We start from the raw sequence: 7,474 nt of genomic DNA, 5'->3' as shown, positions 1-7,474 counted from the left end.
AATAACTGTTTGATATTATTATTACACAGAATAATATGGCTTACTATGAAGCATTTATCAATGAATCAATATTAATAAATCACTGCATATTTGTAGCATATAGATTCAGTGTCAGGAATAACAGTGATGTGGAACAACCACAGGTTTTGTTCATGTGGGTGGTTGAGATACTGACATCTCTGCTTCCTTATACTCCAGTGCACATAAATTTAGTTTTATGAACACAATTATAAAAATTACGGCATAAAATCACTTTGAAATCAGGCATGGTGGTATGTGCCTGTAATGCCAAAACTCTGGAAGCTGAAGCAGTAGAATCTCAAGTCTCAGGTCAGCCTGGGCAACTTAGTAATTTTCTGAGAGCCTGTCTCAAAATCAAAAATAATAATAATTATAATTTAAAAATAGCTGGGTATGTGCCTCAGCATGAAGGCCCTAAATTCAACCCTCATTACAAAAGCAAAAAAAAAAAAAAATCCCAAAAAGCCTTCCTCAATAATCACTTTCAGACTATGTATATGAAGTCTAAAAGAAGCATTAATGGAGTTTACCTTTGGACCTGGGTCTTATGCCAGAGATATCTCATTATGTAATGCAAATATTTAAAAACCAAAATGCTATAGTACCAAGCATCTACATAAATGATACTGAATTTATATTATCTATATTTTATAGCTATTCTTTAAGAAGTTGAGAGAATTCCTTATTCCTAATTTATTGACTTTTTATAATTAAGGAGTATTAAATTTTGTCAAATGTGCTACTGATTTGATCATTTTTTTCTGCTTTAGTGTATTCACATCAGGAAAATTGGGTCACATGTCATCAACAGATCTTATATTACTTGATTCACAGAACTTATATTACTTAATTTTTGAATACTGAGCAAGCCTTCCACAAATGAAATGATCCTACTTGGTCATGGTGTTTAGCTTTTTAAATATGTTCTTTGATTTTATTTGTTAATATTTTTTCAAGATTTTGCTTCCATTCTCATGATAGACATTCTATATAGTTTTTTATCTGCATCTCTCAAGTGACCAATGATGTGGAACATTTTTTCATATATTTACTTGCTGCTTTTACTTCTTTGTCTGAGAAATGTCTGTTCATTTCAGATGCCCATTTTTTAATTGGGTCTTTATATTTGGGTGGACTGATTGTTTTGAGTTCTTTATATATTCTAGATATTAGTCCTTTGAGGAGCAGGTGGCAAAATTTTTTTCCCACATTATAGGTTTATCTCTTAGTTCTGTTGATGGTTTCTTTGGCAGTTCAGAAGCTTTTTAATAAGATGAGATCCCAGTTGTTGATTCTTTCTGCTAGTTCCCGTGCTACTGAGGATTTGTTTAGTCTTTGCCTATGCCAATGTCTTCAATAGTTATACCTAACTTATTTTCCACCAAGTTTAGTGTTTCTGTTTTATATTTAGATCCTTAATCCTCTTGGATTTTACTTTAGTGCATAGTGAAAGATAAGGGTCTAGTTTTAATCTTTGGCACGTTGAGGTCCAGTTTTTCCAACACCATTTATTAAAGAGGCTATCTTTCCTCCAGTGAGGATGGTCAGCTCCTTTGTCTAAGATGAGGTAGCTGAGTATATCTGGAGTTGTTTTTATTTCAAATAATAATTTTGGCTGGTTTGGCTAATAATGTAATACTGGCTTCCTACAGTGTGTTAAAAACCATCCCTTTGGGCTGGGGATTTAGCTCAGTGGTTCAGTAGCCTGCCTTGCAAGCGCAAGGACCCGAGTTCAATCCCCGGTACCAAAAAAACAAACAAACAAAAAAACAAAAAAACACATTCCTTTTGATAAGATAGGTGTGTTAGAACTTATGACAAAATTTTGGCAATTTCAGATGTTTCTTCTTCATGTATTGTTTCTTCTTTCTCTTCCCTCTCCCTTATTATTTTAACATTACAAATAGAGGTCTGGCTTAGGTCTGTATAATTTTCCTCTCCAAATATCCATTTACTTTGTGTATTCCTTCTTTTTTAAATTTTTAGACATTTTACTTGACTTATATTCCATTTTGGTAAGCCCTCTTTAGAGATGCCTAATTTATTGTTTTTAATCAACTCATATTCTTGTGTGTGGCTATTTCATTTTAGTGTTGTAGAAATTATACTTGGTTCTCTGTACAATCTGGTAAGAAATTTTAAATGTAGTTTACAACTCCATAAAGCCTGCTTTGATCTTATATTTTATTTTATAGGCTTAGTAAATACAGTTGTCTCAGCTTATGTAGGACATTTGTACTTTCAGAAACCCAATAGATATTATCTATTGTAAATTGTATCAGTAGGGTTGAATATCAGCTTGTGTTGCCATGGGATCACCCAGGTGATTTCTGGAGCATCCTTCTAAATACTTCTGGGTGAGTCATTCAGGCATGACCTAGAGGTTGATTCTTGATCCTTCACACTTTCCTCTCTGGTACTGTCCAGGTCTACTTCCCTGGTGCTGTTAACTCAGCAGCTTTGCCCCACCATAACTTTTTGCTGTAGTGTTCTTGCATCGAAGCCAGCCAACTATGGATTGAATCTCCTTAAAATTTGAGTTAAATGAAAAGTTTCCTGCTTTAAGTTGTGGATGTCACGTATTGTGTCCAAAATGGGAAAGTTGACTAATTCAGAAATGAGGGTTTTTACTTGTGTTGCTTTGTCAACTTTCTTACTTAGTTTTGCTTAAGTTTGAAAAGTTATAATTTGAAATATAATGTAGCCTAGGATTTCACTATTTATTCAGAACTTTATTTGCTTATATATGGTACACAAATGTACTAAAATCTTAACAAAATAGCTTCATCTAGGCTTGAGGATTGGGCTGCATCTAGAATATTCTAGATCAGTTAATGATGACCTGAAATTTGTAAAAATATTGTTTAGTATCACTTAATCCTTCTTCCAGGAATATGGAACTTGGGATATCCACATAGAATATGAGGGTTTTCCCAAGACCACACATAGATGTGTCTTGAACTAGAAACATTATTTTGCAAAAATACAATCTCCATCCCTCTGCATTGGCAAACAGTAGAAGAGCAACCTTAGCTATCAAAAGATTGGTTTACTAGCATAGATATTTATCTGTTGCTTTCTGCTTAATTTTGGCCTTGTAGCTTTGGAAACTAAAACAAACACATGGACAAACAATACCTGAGACACTCTTCTATGAAACTCTATTTAAAGGAGAGCCTGAACCTAGAGCACAAATTGCATGGAATTATCCTAACAGTTAGGATACTGTTATAATCTCTAACTCTAGGATAAAAGATGAACTGCCAATAATCACAACTTGTCAATCACAGTGATTATAACCTAAAGCCTGCCAAGCATCTCATCTGCCAGATTAAAAAATAATCTAGTGGGCTGTTTTTATTTCAGGTAGATTTTAACACTTGTCACCTCTCCTTTTCTTTCTTGAAAAGATAATGAGATGAGGAAGAGACAGGCCAGCAATCTAACATTGTCACTATGCTTGTGACATGGGACTATTTATGTAAATTCATTATAATTTTCCTCTGAATGGAAAGTTGATTTGGATTTTAAATGTATTTCTTAAATCAAAGTGTCCTTTCTCACAAAGGACTTCAACAGTTTATGTCAGATTTCTGTGTCTTGTTAATATTTTCTATTCTTTTAATTTTAGAATCATTTTATGTTAGAGATAGAAAGCTCAAAATCTGTGTAATGAAAATATTTTCTGCATTTCCAGCACATAGGAATATTAAACCAAAACATTCAGAGAATTATATCTTTGAAGACACAATTTATAATATTAGTGGAAAATCATTCATAAAATTTTTATTATAATTCATTCCAAATTAGAGATCTGAGTGATTTTTAATTGGACATATACCATAGCAAGAAATTAATTAAAATGAATAATAACAACCTAGAAATTTAAAATAAAACCGAAAATATACAATTTCTCCCTTTGGAATAATACAGTGAATTTCTTCAATAAGACTGCAGCGGTGAAATAAGTGAAATAAGTGAGCTCCCGCTGGAGGAACTGTGCAGCTGTGGCTGCAGAGAGCAGACCAGACCCCTCCTCTCTGACCGCTTTTTCCCCATGCGCTGGTGGCTGCGAGGCCGCAGTCCCAGCTCTCATGGCCTCCAGGCCAGCGGTGGAGTGGGTGCCAGGAGCGAGAGACTCAGGTGTACACGTGGGACCAGTCTGTGGAAGCTGAGTGAGAAGGTCACTGGAAACTTGTGCTGTAGCTCATCCCTGCCCACAGCTGCACAGTGTGTCTGGCCATCCTGGTGGATTTGCTCCAGCAAGTAAAGTTTCGCTTATTTGCCAAGCTACATCCAGATCTCATTATGCATCAGAAAAACGAAAAAAAAAAAAAAAAAGAGGAAAAACCTGTGGAGAGAAAGGAATTCATTGTACCTTTTCTGAGAAATGGAGTACAAGATTTGTGGACTTTAAGAAATTCTATTTTCACCAACACTTGTGCATCCTGAAAGCTAAGTTAGAAAGGCTAGTTACTTGGAACAGACAGTTGGGGTATTTTCTGTGCAGAAAAAAGGCTCTTGCTATCCAGAAAACGTGGATCCAAGATGAAGGCCTGTGTGCTAAGATGAAGTCCAGTGTGGCTACTCTGAATGCTAGCACTGTGTCCTCTAAAGTAGAAAGAAAGAGCACACAGTACTTCATTTCTTCCCCAAGGGGCCTCCTGAGACTCCAAGCAGAGAAGTTGCTATGCTCAGCCAAGAACTCAGACCATGAATCATGTGGAGAGAAGACTCTCCTGAAGGTGGTAGCTGGCTTGCCAGGAAACAGTGTTTTAGGTCAGGCCAATGGTCGCAGACCTAGCATAGCACCACATGACTTTCCCATGACATTCAATGGGGAGAGCCAGAGTCCAGGAAAGAGTGGGAAGATCGTGGTCGCTTTGATCAACAATAAAAGAAAATGCTTTTGTTAGGGCTGGAGTCCCACAGGAAAGGGGGATTCCTGATTCCAAGAAAAGTCCAACTTAAACCACATCAAAGAATAAAAGTGTCGCCTCTTATATGTATGAGAAATTATCCATGATAAGATTTTAGTAAGGATTCTCAGATTCCAGCACTTCAAAAAAAAAGTCTATAAGCTAAAAAAAGCCCAGAGAAGCTAGGTAAAGAAAGTCACTGGAGACCAACAAGAAACCCTTAGGGATAATTGGAGGGTGGCAGTTGCAGCCCATTTCCTTCCCCAGCGCCTAGAGACTCCTTTAGTTGTTATCAGCTGCACATTCCAGATATGAACAGTGAAGTGCTGCAAAGGGAAATAACTCTCCTGTGTCTGATGGCTGTACTAATGAGAGCCTCTGCATGGGCAAGGAGCCTCAGGTAGATGGTGCGTTCTCTGACCAGCAGAATGGCAGTGCCACTGACACCTAGGACCAGACGCCTTGTTCCCCTCGGTGGCAGTGCGCAGAGCTGACTGCTGAGTGCCTCTTGCCAGAACATCCTCTAAGCAACATGTTCCCCATAGAAACTGAGAGGCGCTATGGCTCTGAGTCAGGAGAATGGCACAGGTGCCATGGGTGACAGCATGGTAGAGCTGCCTGCACCTGGAGCCAAGGAAGCTGGAAACAGTGCGGATGGGCCTGTTTCTCATTGGACTGCGGAGTCGGAGATCTGTGAGATGGAGGGCAAGGGTGCTCAAGGAGAACATCCTCAGCTCCAAGCTGCTGAACCACCCACACTGTTGAGTCCACTCGGAAAAGAAATGGAATATTACTCAGCTATAAAGAATGAGAAATTAGATTCATTCATAGGAAAATGGATACATATTGAGGATATACTCCTAAGTGAAATAAATAAGTCACACAAGTGTCAATACTGAATAGTTTCTCTGGTGTGAAAAGCTACCATAGTACGTAAGATCCTAATGATCTTGACAATATCAAATAGGAAGAAAAGGGCTAAGGGTGTAGGGGAAGTGGGAAGGGTATGAGAAAGGTAATAAGGGTAAAAAAAATCTGATAAAATGAAAAAAATGGAAATAAAGGGTTTGTAAATGGGGAGAAGAGGAGGGGTGAAGGGCGAGTAGGGATAAGGAGAAACAATGAGAACCAAGTCGTGTCATGTAAAGGTACAAGATCCCAATGATGAATGTAACTGTACAGCTAAAATGTACCAATAAACTCAATGAGAAAGAAAGAAAAATAAGAGTCCGCTTGAAGTGCCTCTGGTGTGCAGTGAGCTCAAGCGAGAGTTCTTGCAAAGTGGTAAGAATTGTCAGAGGGCGGCGCTCGTGGATGACTAGCAGCTGTTCATCTGCCTTTCGGGATTCCTAGATGAGGTTATGAAAAAGTATGGTAGTTTGGTCTGAAAAAGATGTTCTTGCAAGATTTAAAGATGTCTTTAATGAAGACTTTTCTAATAGAATTAATAGGGAAATAACAAACTATTGAGCCAGACATCAAAACTGCAATTTCCGTATCTTCTACAATAAGCACATGCTGGATATGGATGATCTGGCCACCCTGGGTGGTGAGAACTGGCTGAATGACTAGGTCATTAGCATGGATAGCGAGCTCATAATGGATACAGTCCCAGATAAAGTTCACTTCTTCAAAAGCTTTTTTCATAGACAGCTGATAACCAAAGGATATGATGGAGTTAAGAGATGAACTAAAAAGGTGGATTTGTTGTAAGTCTTCTGTTGGTTCCTATTCACCTGGAAGTCCACTGGTGTCTCGTTACAGTGACACTCTCTAATCGGATTATGTCATTTTATGATTCACAAGGCATTCATTTTAAGTTTGGTATAGAGAATATAAGAAAGTATTTACTGACTGAAGCTGGGCGGCGGGGGCGGGTTCAGACCTGAATTTCCTCACCGTTGGCAGACTGCTGTTCCAAATTGTATTCCACGGTGGAAAAAGGGCAGTGGCGGTGGAGTCTTTGTACTGTGAGTGCCTCGCCTTGGAGCAGCATTTTCAGTTCTCACAGAAGACATGCCACGCAGGCGCTAGCGGACCTACGAGGAGCTGTGTGAGTGCCGGCTCCTGCCCTGAAGGTGGTGAGGACGGGCACAGTCTGGCTAAGTTGGAGCAGATGGGTGTTACTTGAATCTCCACTTATTTGGATTTTTACAGATATTTCCAATCAGTGGCATTGAACCACTATTGTTACTTCAAATATATTTTTGTTCTTATTCATCCCTCCAGTTACCATGTACTTTTAAATGTTCGTTTTGGTTTCATTTTAATTTTGTGGATTCTGTGTGTCCCTCCCATATTTAATATTTATTATCCAAATACATGCATATAGACAGCGCATGCAGTGAAGACTATTAAAACGAGCCTAGTAGATTTGGTGCAACGTTTGAAACTTAGGCGTGAACTGAATACAGGTTTAAATTTTAATTCCAGAACCTAAAGATGCAAGATGTTTTTGATACAGCATAACTCAGAGTAGTAGGTGCTTCTTGGGCATAACTGGTAGCGAGGAGTGGTGCTGACAGAGACAGTCC

General features: G+C 38.3%; 1 pseudogene; it reads left to right on the top strand.

Moving 5' to 3' along the window:
- The first annotated feature begins 266 nt into the window (after positions 1 to 266).
- Positions 267 to 7,016, top strand: LOC104867304 (annotated as a pseudogene).
- The last annotated feature ends 458 nt before the right edge of the window (positions 7,017 to 7,474 follow it).

This window comes from Fukomys damarensis, unplaced genomic scaffold (genome assembly GCF_012274545.1).
Source record: "Fukomys damarensis isolate Sample0158 unplaced genomic scaffold, DMR_v1.0_HiC HiC_scaffold_2, whole genome shotgun sequence".
NCBI classification, from domain to species: Eukaryota; Metazoa; Chordata; class Mammalia; order Rodentia; family Bathyergidae; genus Fukomys; species Fukomys damarensis.
The sequence above is the reverse complement of the archived record's forward strand: the minus strand, read 5'-3'. Positions and strand labels throughout refer to the sequence as shown.